The sequence below is a fragment of the Erinaceus europaeus genome, chromosome 9, assembly GCF_950295315.1.
Source record: "Erinaceus europaeus chromosome 9, mEriEur2.1, whole genome shotgun sequence".
Classification (NCBI taxonomy): domain Eukaryota; kingdom Metazoa; phylum Chordata; class Mammalia; order Eulipotyphla; family Erinaceidae; genus Erinaceus; species Erinaceus europaeus.
The window spans coordinates 21,613,346-21,626,596 of NC_080170.1; the positions used below are offsets into that span (position 1 = coordinate 21,613,346).

The following is a 13,251-nucleotide window of genomic DNA, read 5'->3' on the forward strand; positions in this document are numbered from 1 at the left end:
ATCACAAAACTCATTCATCTGTGGCAACCAAGAATGAATCAGTCGCACAAGCAGAATAATATCTATGATAATAATGTAAACTAACTTGGCAGTATCTTGATAAAAACTGCAGTGATTGCTGAGGAAAATGAGAACACTGGCTGCTTTTGTGAAATGGGTCATTTGGACATAGTCAAAATCAATGTATGCAATATCTGGGTATTGTAAAGGTCCTCTCGTGCTGCAAAAATGAGCTTTTTCCCCTTTCTTTTCTTTTCTCTCTTTTTTTCCTTTTTCCCTCGCTCCTCCTCCTCCTCCTCCTTCTTTTCTCCCTCCCTCCCCCTCCCCCTCCCCTCCCCCTCCCCCTCTCTGTTGTGTTTACCAGAGCACTGCTCAGCTCTGGGACTATGGTGGTGCTGGGAATTGAATTTGGGACTTCTAGTGCTGCAGGCATGGAAGTCTTTTTGCTCTCTCCCCAGCTCAGACTACGTTCTTTTTGGTGGATAAGAAACATAGGGTTAGGGGCCAGGTAGTAGTGCAGCAGGTTAAGCGCACATGGCACAAGGTGCAAGGACCCGTAAAAGGATCCCAGTTCGGGCCCCCGGCTCCCCACCTGCAGAGGAGTCGCTTCACAGGTGGTGAAGTAGGTCTGCAGGTGTCTAGCTTTCTCTCCCCTTCTCTGTCTTCCCCCTCCTCTCTCCATTTCTATCTGTCCTATCCAACAATAATGACTTCAATAATATAGTTACAATAACACCAATAAACAAGGGCAACAAAAAGGAGGGGGGAAAAAAAGGCCTCCAGGAGCAGTGGATTTGTAGTGCAGACATCGAGCCCCAGCAATAACCCTGGAGGCAAAAAAAAAAAAGTGTTACATTTCAAAAAAGTTTGCTTTAGTCTTTATATAACTTATGAAAAACATGCCCTTACAGGAAAAACTTTCAGTTGTTATACTTACTATAAGTTATTTTACCATTAATACAATCTTCTTATTTACAAATAGTATGCCAATATTCTTTCTGTTCCCCAGCCCAACTTAATTCATAGGAAATCTAATTAGGCAAACTGATAAATGTAGATTCACTAAGTGGGCAAAGTGAACTCACAATGAGCGTGCGCGCGCGCACGCGCGCGCACACACACACACACACACACACACACACACAGGCAGAGCCTAAATATAAATGTTGTGATTACCAGAGAGAAATGGGATACTGGGAAAAAATAGACTTAAGGGCAAAATGAGGCTTGAAGAATCATTTCAATCTTGCAGGAATGCCCCTCCTCACCCCCGCCCCCACCCCCAGACTAGGCACCACACAAAGATGCTAACTAGGCGCATGCCACGCAAAAATGAAGATACAACCTTTGGTGTGGTGACTTCAGTTTGAAGAGGTATGAAAGCCTTCACACATAAGCTTGGAGAGCAACATGACCTCACTACAAATAACTTTAAAAAAGAAAAGTTTATAAGCAAGAAAAAAATTAATAATTGTTGGGCACTTCTACCTGAATTCTAGTATTTATTATTTTTTAAGTTTAAACAGTTTTTTAAGTTTAAACCCGCTGCCTCCATCTAGTGGCAACATTTATGAAAAGGCTGAAAGGAAAAGGCTTATTCAATTTGTAGCAGGGCAGACACAGTCTACCCATAAGCCCCTCTGTGGGTACCCTGTGAAGCTTGGGCAGGGGGAGCCCAGTGTGGCAAGGTGGGGTTTGTGAGGTCACAGGGCAGAGCTGTGCACTCGACTGTGAGAAAAGACCAACTGCCATGAAGCCCAACTGACTGCACTGGGACACAGCACCCTGAGTTCTCTGTATCTGTGTGAATTCTTGCTATTAAGTTTTTTTTTAAGTTTATTTACAAGAGAGAGAAAGGGAGAGAGAATCAAAGCGTCACTCTGGTACATGTGGTGCCATGGACTCAGACCTCATCACTTTGTATTATTATTTATTGGATAGAAAGAGAGATAAATCTAGAGGAGAAGGACGGAGGGAGGGGGGAGGGGGAGAGAGAGAGAGGGAGAGGAGGGAGGGTGGGGAGAGAGAGCTGTAGCGTTGCTTCAGCACTGGTGAGGACTGGGGGCTTGTGAACTGGGGTACTTGTGCATTGTACACATGCATTCAACCAGGAGCACAACCACAGGGCCTCCTTTTGCTCCCTTTTCTAGGAGTGTTAATATGATGTGTTCTTGTCTTGTTTTCAATGTGACATTTTATTTATTTATTTTGCCTCCAGAGTTATTGCTGGGGCTCGGTGCCTGCACTATAAGTCCACTGCTCCTGGAAGCCATTTTTTCCATATATATATATTTTTTTTTTTAATTGGGTAGAACAGAGAGAAATTAAGAGAGGAGGGGAAAGCAGAGAGGGGAAGACACAGACACTTGCAGACCTGCTTCACTGCTTATGAGGCAAGCCACTCTGTAGGTGGGGGGCCAGGGACTCAAATCAGGATCCCTGTACAGGTCCTTGTGCTTCGTATTATGTGTGCTTAACCCAATGCGCTACCCCCCCCCATGTGATATTTTAAATAAAAGATTTAGTAGCTTTGAGTTGAGGGCAGCATAATGGCTATGCAAAAAGATTTTCATGCCTGAAGCTCTGAGGTCCTGGGTTTAATCCCCAGTATCATAATAAACTAGAGCTGAGCAGTTCTCGTCTTTCTGTCTTTCTCTATTTCTCTCTCTTTAAAAAACAAACAAGCAAACAAAAAAAGAGGGCTGGGCAGTAGCGCAATGGGTTATGTGCACATGGTGCAAAGCACAAGGACCGGTGTAAGGATCCTGACTAGAACCCCCGCAACTCCCCACCTGCAGGGGGAAGGGGGTCATTTCATAAGCAGTGAAGCAGCTCTGCAGGTGTGTCTTTCTCTCCCCGTCTCCCCCTCCTCTCTCCATTTCTCTCTGTCCTATCCAACAACAGCAGCAGCAATGGCAACAATAACAACAACAACAAGGGCAACAAAACGGGGGGCTGGCCTCCAAGAGCAGTGGATTCTAGTGCAGGCAATGAGCCCCAGCTATAGCCCTGGAGGCAAAAAACAGCAACAAAAAATAGTAACAATAGTAATAATAATAATAATAATAATATAAACAAAAATTTTAAAAAATATATCTTGATGAAAGAGAGAAAGGGAGAGATCAGAGTACTGCTCAGCTCTGGCATACATGGTGCTGGGGATTGAACCTGGGACCTGGTTCAATCTCATGCATGCAAGCCCTGCACTTCACAACTGAGCTGGCTCCCCAGGCTTGTTTGGTCTTTTAAAATGTTAACAGCCTGTGCTTGTTGGGCCCTTGACTGCCCCAGGCATTATTCCAAGCACCTAACCATGGGGGGTGGGAGGCAAGGACCCTGGGCTGACACAGTTTAGAAAATCTGATGCTGAAATCAGGACTCTGCAAGCTGCCTAGAAGTCTGGGCTTTAACCACAGCTCAAGTCTGAAATCATGCATCACTCAACATACCACTAAATACACACACACACACACACACACACACACACACACACACACACACACACACACACACACACACACACACTAGATCTCCCTCATGACCTGTGCCAACAAATATGAGGAACACAAACTGTCAACATGCATATAAGGCTGGACTTGAAGTTGAGAAAAAGTGCCCTCTCGTGCTCTCTCAACCAGAGCGTCAGTAATGGATGGGCTTCATGGGCATCAACAATAGTGGTCTGGAAGATGGCTCACCAGGTAGGGATATGCTGGCCATGCATGTGGCCCAGGTCCACGTCCCAGCACCACCACAACACTGGGTGTCTGTCCCTCTGTATCCATGGGCTGTGAACTGCATACAGTAGGCCCCACTAAGCAGGAAATGTGGCTTCCTGCGTTCCTCTCACTACTGGTCGATGCCAAACAGCATCGGGACCCCAGAGATGGTCCCTTGACTCCCAGACAGGCAGTTACTCCCTGTGACACTGGCTACTATGACCACAGAAAGCTCCCCAAGGAGGAAGGTTAAAAAGATCGTAAAGTTCAACCTGTTCAGTCAACTGTGTCTAGCTAACCGTTTTATTTCTTTGGAATTAAGATGATCATGTATAATATTATCAAAACTTCAGTACTCCTGTTTTTTTTTTTTTTTGAAGTGTTTATTTATGGAGAGGGAAAAAGAGAACCAGAGCAACACTCTGGCCTTGGCGGTGCCAGAGCTCAAACTCGGGACCTTGTGCTCTCCACTGCTGTGTCACCTTCCCGGGTCACACGCACGCCTCAACACCATTTGATGGTGAAGTATGGGAGTGTCAGGTGGAGTGGGTCAACCAGGACACATGTCCCCATGTTTAGAGCCCAGAGAGTCCCTGTCTACATCACAGCTAACTGTCCCCGAGTTTATGGGGCAGCTGAGGAGCAGGAAAAAGCACACAAGAGGTACAGCTCTCTCATCGCCTAAGTAAACTTATCAAAGCTATTCTTTCTTTTTAAAGTATTTTATTTATTTGAGAGAAAGAGAAATCGAGAGAGGAGGGAGATAAGAAAGGAAGAGAGACAAAGAGATATCCAAAGCACTGCCTCACTGCTTGCAAAACACCCCCCCACCCCACCCCCACCGCAGGCAAGGGCCAGGCCGAGGATTTGAACCCCTGGGGCCCTACGCATGGTAATGAATGTGCTTTACCAGCTGTGACCCTCCCTGGCCACCTGAAAGCTACTTCTGTTCAGTCCCTACATAAACCCTGAGTCCCAGGATGTCAAATGAGAAGACACCCAGCGCCATCTCTTACGGGAGCTTTCAGAGTGTGGAGATTGGTGTCCAGGGCAGTGATGACTAAGTGGTGCCGCTCCCATACACATACCAGCACACCCAAGCTCAGTATTTGCGTTTGCTTCTGCTTCTTGAAGGGACACAAAATCTAACATTCTTTAAAAAAAAAATTTATTTATTTATTATTGGATAGAGACAGATAGAAATTGAGAGGAGTGGGGTTAGAGAGAGAGGGAGAGGAAGATAGACACCTGCAGCCCTATTTCACTTGTCCCGCCTGTAGGGGGAGAGCTTCACAAGTGAAGTAGGACTGCAGGTCTCTCTCTCTCTCTCTCTCTCTCTCTCTCTCTATCTAACCCACTCCTCTCAATTTCCCAGGCTTGAACCTGGTACCTTGTATACTGTAATGTGCGCACTTACTCAGGTGTGCCACTGCCTGGCACCCAAATCTAACATTCGTATCTGAAATCTCCCTCTCCTCCAGAGAGAAACCATCTCTAACCATGCCTGACCTATTATGAATGGAGTGCAAAATTATGAGCAGGAGGCTCTCATGGCACGTTAGAGACCGGGGCTGCCTATTCTACCCTACCCCACCCCCTAAGGCTCAGGACAGTCACTCAGCCTGCTGGGCTGGTCAGGAGGCAGAGCCACGTGAGGGCGCTGGTGTATGGAGAGACCCTTCCAGAGTCTGGCACTGCCGCACCCTGTTCGAGGAGGTTGTGGTTCTCTCTCTGCCTTCCTGAGATGAGTCAGTCGCTCCAGTTTAACCACAGGCCCTCAATTGACCCCACCCGGGGAGCACTGAGAACCAGATGGGCCGTGGGTGCAGCTGTTCCACAAGAGGCCATTCCAGGACTAAGCAGGAAACATAGCCTCCTGAGTTCTTCAACCAGTAGTGAACTAACTACTGGTTGATGCCAAACAGCACCAGGACCCCAGAGATGGTCCCTTGACTCCCGGATGGGCAGTTATTCCCTGCGACACTGGCTACTCTGACTGACCACAGAAAGCTCCCCAAGTTGGGCTTCCATGGAGCCAGAACTGTCAAGAGATCCAGAATGTTTAGCTGACATCAGTTTGCAAGACAGAGACTAGACGGGTCCCATACAATTTTAGGTGTGGCTTAATCTTTGGGGAAAAAGAAAGAGGCTATGATTACCTGCAGCACATCCTCTGATTTCAGTAAATTTCCATCAAGTTCCTGGAAGATCAGCGCCACACTCCGAGCCATCCCCCAAGACCTGTGAGTGGGGCTCCTCCCACACTCCACAGCCTGCTATCAGAAGTCCTGGGAAAGCTCACTTAGTGAGAGGGAAGCAGTGATCTGCATTCTCAAGTCTCATCCAACTCAAGTCTCTCAAGGCTTCTCAAGGCCCATTATCCAACCTGTTTCAACGGTTGACAAAAGAGCTGAGCAGTTATCTTGTTCAGCAAGTACACTGTCATACAGCTGTGTGTGTTCTCCAAGCTGACTGCCAGAGTTGAATCGGCATGTAGGCCCAAGGGGTTCAGAAGTCCACAAAAGCAACTCAAAAGTGTGGGGCAGAGGGGAAACCTAAAATTAGAGCACAGGACTTCAATCCCAGGTTCAGTCTCACACACTAGCTGATACCAGAGCTGAGCAGCACTCTAGTGTCTTTCTCTCCACAAATAAATGAGTGTTGTTTCAAAAGTGTGTTGTCCAACAGTGACGACATCAATAACAAAAATAATAAAACAACAAGCATGGCAAGAAAAGGGAAAATAAATAAAATTTTTTAAAAAATACTAACAGTCCTTCTTTGCAGGTTAATTCCACTGTCTCACCCATTCATCTTTACCTGAGCATCCAGCTGAGGAATATCCCTTGTGTTGCCCATATTTTTTGGTAACATACCTTCACTCGGCAAACACTCCTGCGGGGTAGTATGGTGGGTGCTGGCATGCCAAAATGAAGCAAGGAGAGTAGCCACTGCCCATCACAACTGGGCATAGGAGAAAATTATAGGTCAAGGCCTTGGAGACAGGCCATCAGACCACACGCATGATCTACTGTACATGAGACCCTGGGTACCACCTGGGAGCTCCACGGACTATGGAGTGGTGCTGTGGTCTCTCTTCCTGGGTCAGTGAGTTTAATACATGGAGCAGGGAGACCACTTATTAACAGGGGGGGAGAGGGGGGGGGAGGGGGAGAGAGAGAGAGAGAGAGAGAGAGAGAGAGAGAGAGGAGTCAGCTCACATCCCCAGCACCACGAAACAAGAGAGGAAGATGCAGGCCACCTTGGAAGAATACTAACATCTACAAGGTCTTACAGACACTTCCAGAAATGTGCCAACTGAGGCAAATCTGAGAATTATAGGGGAGCAGAATAGAGAGAATGAAAAATAATACATCTCAGGGATTGCTTTCTCCTGCTGCCTTGTCATCTTTCAAAAACCAACCAACCAACCACACAGAGAGAAAATACATGCATTGGGCATTTTTGTTTTGGTATCTCATTTCTTATTCATTGCTAAGAATATCAACCACAATCTATTCCTCCTGAATCTATAGGTTAAATTCAAAGGCCAGCAATGCATGGCGCCCGTTTAGCACCTCCACTGACTTCGAGATTGATTACTCAACGTGAAGTGAGAGACTAACACCAAGTACAGTTTTCTTCCTCTCCTTTTTCTCTTCTCTTCTTTCCTTCCATCTTTCTTTCCTTCCTTCCTTTTTACTGCCAGCAGAGTTATTGCTGGGGCTCGGTGCTGGCACTACAAATCCACCACTCTCGGTGGCCATCTTTCCCCCTTTCTTTTCCTAATTTTTTTTATTAGATAAGACAGAGAAATTGAGAGAGGAAGGGGAGATAGATAGAAAGAGGGAGAGAAAGAGAGACAATGGCAGACCTGCTTCACTGCTCATGAAGCTTCCCCCCTGCAGGTAGGGGGGTGGGGCTCAAACCTGAGACTTTTGCGCTTGATAATATATGCACTTAAGGGTGTGCACCACCACCTGGCCCCCAAACGGCAGATTTCTAAGCAAACTAGGAAACAGACTACATCTTCATGTGAAGTCCTGGTGAGGTTCTTGGAAACCACAACTGGACAGAAGGACACACAGTAGGGGAAAAGCAGTCCTGGGACAGCATCTTCTCAAAGACAGGCTTGAGACTGTTCTTTCTTCTCATGGCTAGAAATGAAACACTGAAAGCCATGATGTGGTGGAGCCCTTGCCCAGTAAACACTGTGCCTCTCTACCAGAAGGTGGAGGCATTACACCACCAGTCTCCCCCACTTCTCACTGCAAAGAAAAGCCAAGCACACATCTGCCAACAAATCCCTGGTTCCTGTCACTCAGCTTAGAAGGTTAAAAAAAAGTTTTCCAAACACAGTGACTAATTATGTGCTAATGACAAGCCTGCCACCCTCCTCTCCCACTCACGCATGCGCCTGACTTTGACTGGGCGTGATGCTTCACACAGAAACACAAAAAGGCCAAGTCGCCACTCACTGTTGCCCTGCCAGATGGCACTTTCTCGGGCATGCCTTTGTTTATTTTCCTACAAAGCCGAAGATGCCCAGAGCACACTGAAGTGTAAGCTCCTCGCTGTGACATGTAGGTGCATCCACCTCATGCCTGTGCCTCCTCCTCCATGGCACCTCTGTCATGCTCACCCAGACTGACTCTCACCTCCGTCTGTGAGGAAGAGAGCCTCTCAGGGTCAGAGAGAGAGCACAGCCAAAGTACAGGGGACTTGCAAGAGGTCCCAGATTTGGTCCCTGGCACGACCAGGAGCCAGAGATAAAATAAGCTCTGGTCAAGAGGGGTGAGGTTGGAGGGGATGGGATGGAGACCTCTGGTGGTGGGAACTGTGTGGAATTGTACCCCTCTTATCCAATGGACTTGTCGTTCATTATTTAAAAGGGTGAGGGCCGAGGAGGGTAGATAGCATAGTGGTTAGGCAGAGATTCCTATGTCTGAGGCTCCAAAAGTCCCAGGTTCAATCCATTGCACCACCATAAGCCAGAACTGAGCAGTGCTCTGGTAGGAAAGAAAAAAAAAAAAGTGTTGGAAAGGAAGGGAGGGGGAAGGAGGGAGGAAACACCATCCATTTAGCAAGAACCATTTCTGATACCAGTCTCTTCAGAGATCCTTTCAGACAGCAACCTGCCAAATCCCTTTACATATTCCTGCATTTTCAGTGTGTGTGTTTATAATTTTTATTTATAAAATGGAAAAACTGGCAAGACCATAGGATAAGATGGGTCCAATTCCACACAATTCCCACCACCAGAACTCTGCATCCCCTCCCCTTCCCTGATAGCTTCCCTACTCTTTAACCCTCTGGAAGTATGGATCCAGGGTCAGACAGTGTTTGTAACTGGTGTTTGTCCTAAAATCCCGTCTATTCACATTCCAGTATATATCTCCATGTCCTGTGGGTCCTGCCCGTAGCCATGACTCCTGTCTGTCTGTCCCTCTCCCTCTCTCCCTAAGTCACTTGCCAGTTAAGCTTTTTTTTTTTTTTTTTTGTCAATGCAGCACAAGGGGGCTGAATTTGGGCTCTCACATGTATGGGCTACAACTGAGTAGTCTCCCAGGTCCAATTTTCTGACGTTTTATTTAAGAGAGAATAAGAGAGGCTACACCATCCACAAAGGTCCTGCTGTTGTGGTCCATGATGCTCCTGCATGGTGCCGAGCTTTGAACCCAGGGCCTCACATGCACTCTACCAGGTGAGCCACCTCCCAGCTCCTCCCCACTGTAAACAAATAATATAGTCCAAAAAATAGCTCCTTAGTTCAAATAAACTCAGTGAAAATGCTCCTATCTATCTAAATGGGCTATTAGGGGCCGATTACATAAACTCTTAAGAGTACTATAATGCCATGAAAAATAATCAAGTTCTGTCTCTACAGATCAGACCGGCGCAAGTCAAGAAATAGCCATGTGCGCTCATGGGTCTCAATGGATAATGGATCAGGAGGGGGAATCTGGAATACGGCAATATCAATCATTACATTTTTGTACGTATTTAAAGAGAAAATTTGTGGTGGGGTAGATAGCATAATGGTTATGCAAAGAAGATTCTCATACCTGAGGCTCCAAAGTCCCAGGTTCAATCCCCTGATATACCATAGGCCAGAGCTGAGTAGTGCTCTGGTTATTTATTTTTTTTTAAAAGGAGTTTGTGTAAGGAACAAAACAGGACATTTATAGACGCTGTGAATGCTGAAAGCCTGGATGGAAACAATAACAGACACATTTGGGGATTACGTGTGTTGAGTGTTTTTTATTTTGTGGCATGAATACACAGGGGATATTTATATATAACCAGCCTGACCACTGACGAGGCTGGGACTTGCCTGGAGACAGTTCTGGGAAAAGCAAATGTGTGTCTCTGAGCACTTGGGTCGCTGTGGGTGGCAGGGACATGGGGTGTGTGTGGGGGGGGTGAAGATTCGAGATAAAGTCCCACAGCACCCAACCCTTGAGTCCCCAGGGAGCAATGGGAAGTCTTTGAGTGAACACAGACCCAACTAGCACAACAAAACATCACAGATAAGGGGAAAACAACACCATCATTACTGTTTTTCTTATTTGCTTCGTAGTAGCACTCTGGTTCTTTCTTTCTTTCTTTCTCTCTCTCTCTCTCTCTCTCTCTCTCTCTCTCTCTCTCTCTCTCTCCCTCTCTCTCTCATTAGTAAGTGAATAGGGATTAGGAGGTAACTCACCCTCAGAAGTGACTTACCATGTGCAAGGACCAGGATTTGAAGCCCTAGCACCCAGTACAAATACTGTGCAAGGCAGAGGCAAATGGCCAGGAATGACAGAACAGTGCTCTGGCCTCGCTCCTTCCCTCTCCACTTTTCAGTGTCTGGGCTTTAAAGGGAAAAGGTGTCTACTGACATTAGTGGACTCAAGCAGGTACATGGTCCTGGCAGACAATAGATAGGACAGATAGATATATAGACAGACAGGCTGACAGACAGATGATAGATAATGTCTTTAAAGAAAAAGAAAACAGGGAAGGAAAAGAGGTGGGACGCACCAAGCCTTGTGGAAATGTACTATATTAATTCATGTGACGCTTACAAGAGCCCCTACACCCAGCACTTAAGGCTCTGACTAGAATGACTCATCTGTGGCAAGCCTCAGTTGGCCCTTGGGGTGGGGCAGGAGCTCTCTGTGATTCCTGGGTCCTGGGGGTCACACACCTGCGATAGATACTGCTCTTACTGGGCCCACCGGCCATCGGGTAACCACGGCAGGACAATCTCTTTGGCCTTGGTCTTTGAAAAGAGGCAGCTGAAGTTGAAAAACAAGATTAGAAAAGAAAACACAAGTCGAACCTGAAATGGAATTGGAGTATTACACCAAAGTCAAAGACTCTGGGGTGGGTGGGTGTGTGGGGAAAATACAGGTCCATGAAAGATGATGAATGACATAGTGGGGGTTGTATTGTTAAATGGGAATCTGGGGAATGTTATGCATGTACAAACTACTGTATTTACTGTTGAATGTAAAACATTAATTCCCCAATAAAGAGATAAATTATTTTAAAAAAAAAAAAGAAAAGAGGCAGCTTCAGGGAAGATAGTCCCAGCTCTAAACCCCCCCCCAAGCCCCTCCCCCAAGCCAGAGCATCCTGAGAGAGAGAAAGGGCAGCAGGACAGTGGCTGGGTGCTGCTGAGGCTTGAGAATAAGCAGTGCTTCCTGCCATCCATCATCTGTGCACCAGGGCTGAGCCTGTTCAAGGCAAGTCCCCCATTTATTCAGCACAGAGTTTACATCTGAAGGCCTCCGTGATTCATTCTGGCAGCAAGTGGGCTGTCTGTCCCTGCGTCTGTTTATCGCTAGATATTGTTGCGAGCAAGCTCTTGTAAACACATTTGTCATCTTAGTTCCATGAGCAAAATGGCAGAGAAGATATTGGTGTGTGTAGGGGTGGGGTAGGGGAGGTGGTCACACAGGAAGAGAGACAAAGAATGTAGAGGGAGCCTCTGGCAGAGCCATGGGGGAAGACAATCCACAAGCCAGGAGTGGGTCCCGGAGGCCTTTGCCGAGCCTATTAATAATCAATAGTAGTAGCCGGTGAGACACAGAGTAGAATAGTTTTGGGGAGGTCAAGGCCTGGGTTCAGCACCACCCACCATAGAACAACTCCTGTGAAGGCTCTAGGGCACAGGGCGGCTCACACAGCAAGCAGATGGCAGGCCCATGGTCAGGCTGCAAAAGCCTGTGTGATGTAAGACCGCACCAGGCACGGTGAGTGATGCAGCCAGCCCACCATCCGGCCCTGGCCAGTCCAGAAAGCACAGCTCAGCTGCAGGAACATTTTTAGTGGGTTCTGAGTCACACACTTTGACTCCTTCCGAGTCTAACGGTGCCCGGTCACTCAGAGGGTGCGGTCACTCTAGAGCACCTTGCAGAGGATACCCCAGAGCCAGACAGGAGCTGACAATCAGAAGGGGCTGGCACCTGCTCAAAGCCAGCAGCACACATTGTGAGAGGAGCATGTGGCGTGTTTACTCGGAGGCCTGGTTATGATCTGCTAGTCCTTCTCAGTTATGGAAGAAAACAAACAAATGGGGTGGGGGGAGAAAGAAGCCAGTGGCAACACCTCTTATCAAGCAGATGTGGTCAGTGGTGCCAAAACCTTTGACTCTAATGGAAAAAATCCTTCCCTTCAGGGATCCCCCGTCAGCACAATGTACGAGCACAGCCAGCACGCAGAGCTGACAGCTGCGGAAAGAGACACATCTCACCCAGCCCCAGGCCTCTCCACCCTGAGCGGCCACAGACTGATATGGCCATGAAGCACCTTACAGGGAAAGCCTCTTTGGTTTTTCACCTGGCTGTTTATTTGCCGGATGTGGAAGAAAGGAATAGAGAAATTCAAGAATTGAGGGGGAAGGTGGCTAAGCTCTTCTTCGGATCACCGTGTGTGAGAAACTTGCGGTGAGGCCAGCCCAACACCCACGGGGCTTGGGCACCTCTCTCTGCCTTCTCCTTTCTGCTCCTCAGCCTTGAGTAAGTTCTAATTGACTGGTGCAGGAGGGACTGTCAACCCACTATCTCGTGGTTTGTCACAAGTTCCTGATTTCTACTAGCTCTTGAAGACAAACAAGAACTCTGGAGAAGCGCCTTAGCCAGGAGCCTGTGGTGAGGCATGTGCTGGAAGGTGCTGTCTGAGCCAGGGATAAAGGACGAGAGACAGGTAAGGAAGCGGCTTTCCCCCCTGAAAAGTCTGAACACAGCATGACTGGGTGAGTGAGGGTGAGCTGGACATGTCCTGTACCAGACAGTGTCAGTGCTGAGTGATGCTGGACGGGGCTCCTTCTCTGCCTGTGGCTGAGCTGCTATTTACTCACCCTGGCTGGATGGTTGAAACCTGTCATGTAATCTCTGAGGACTCTTTGGGATTTCTGATTGTGGCTGTCAGACTCTACCTGGGATGAAGAGATAGCAAAGAAAATGCTGTGGAAAGTATCCGACCAGGGCAAATATTTCAAGAGTTTGCACATGTCTATCAAACCTGCCTTGAGAAACTACAGAATTAG

At 47.4% G+C, this 13,251-nt stretch overlaps 2 protein-coding genes across 13 annotated transcripts in view; one reads left to right on the forward strand and one right to left on the reverse strand.

Moving 5' to 3' along the window:
• MED12L (mediator complex subunit 12L) overlaps positions 1-13,251 on the reverse strand; it is a 300,870-nt gene that overhangs the window by 130,185 nt on the left and 157,434 nt on the right. The window lies entirely within an intron of this gene.
• P2RY14 (purinergic receptor P2Y14) overlaps positions 12,149-13,251 on the forward strand; it is a 48,128-nt gene continuing 47,025 nt past the window's right edge. Inside the window, exon 1 of the mRNA XM_007533939.3 lies at positions 12,149-12,908. The gene's annotated coding sequence lies outside the window, so the exon portion shown is untranslated. The remainder of the gene's footprint in view (positions 12,909-13,251) is intronic.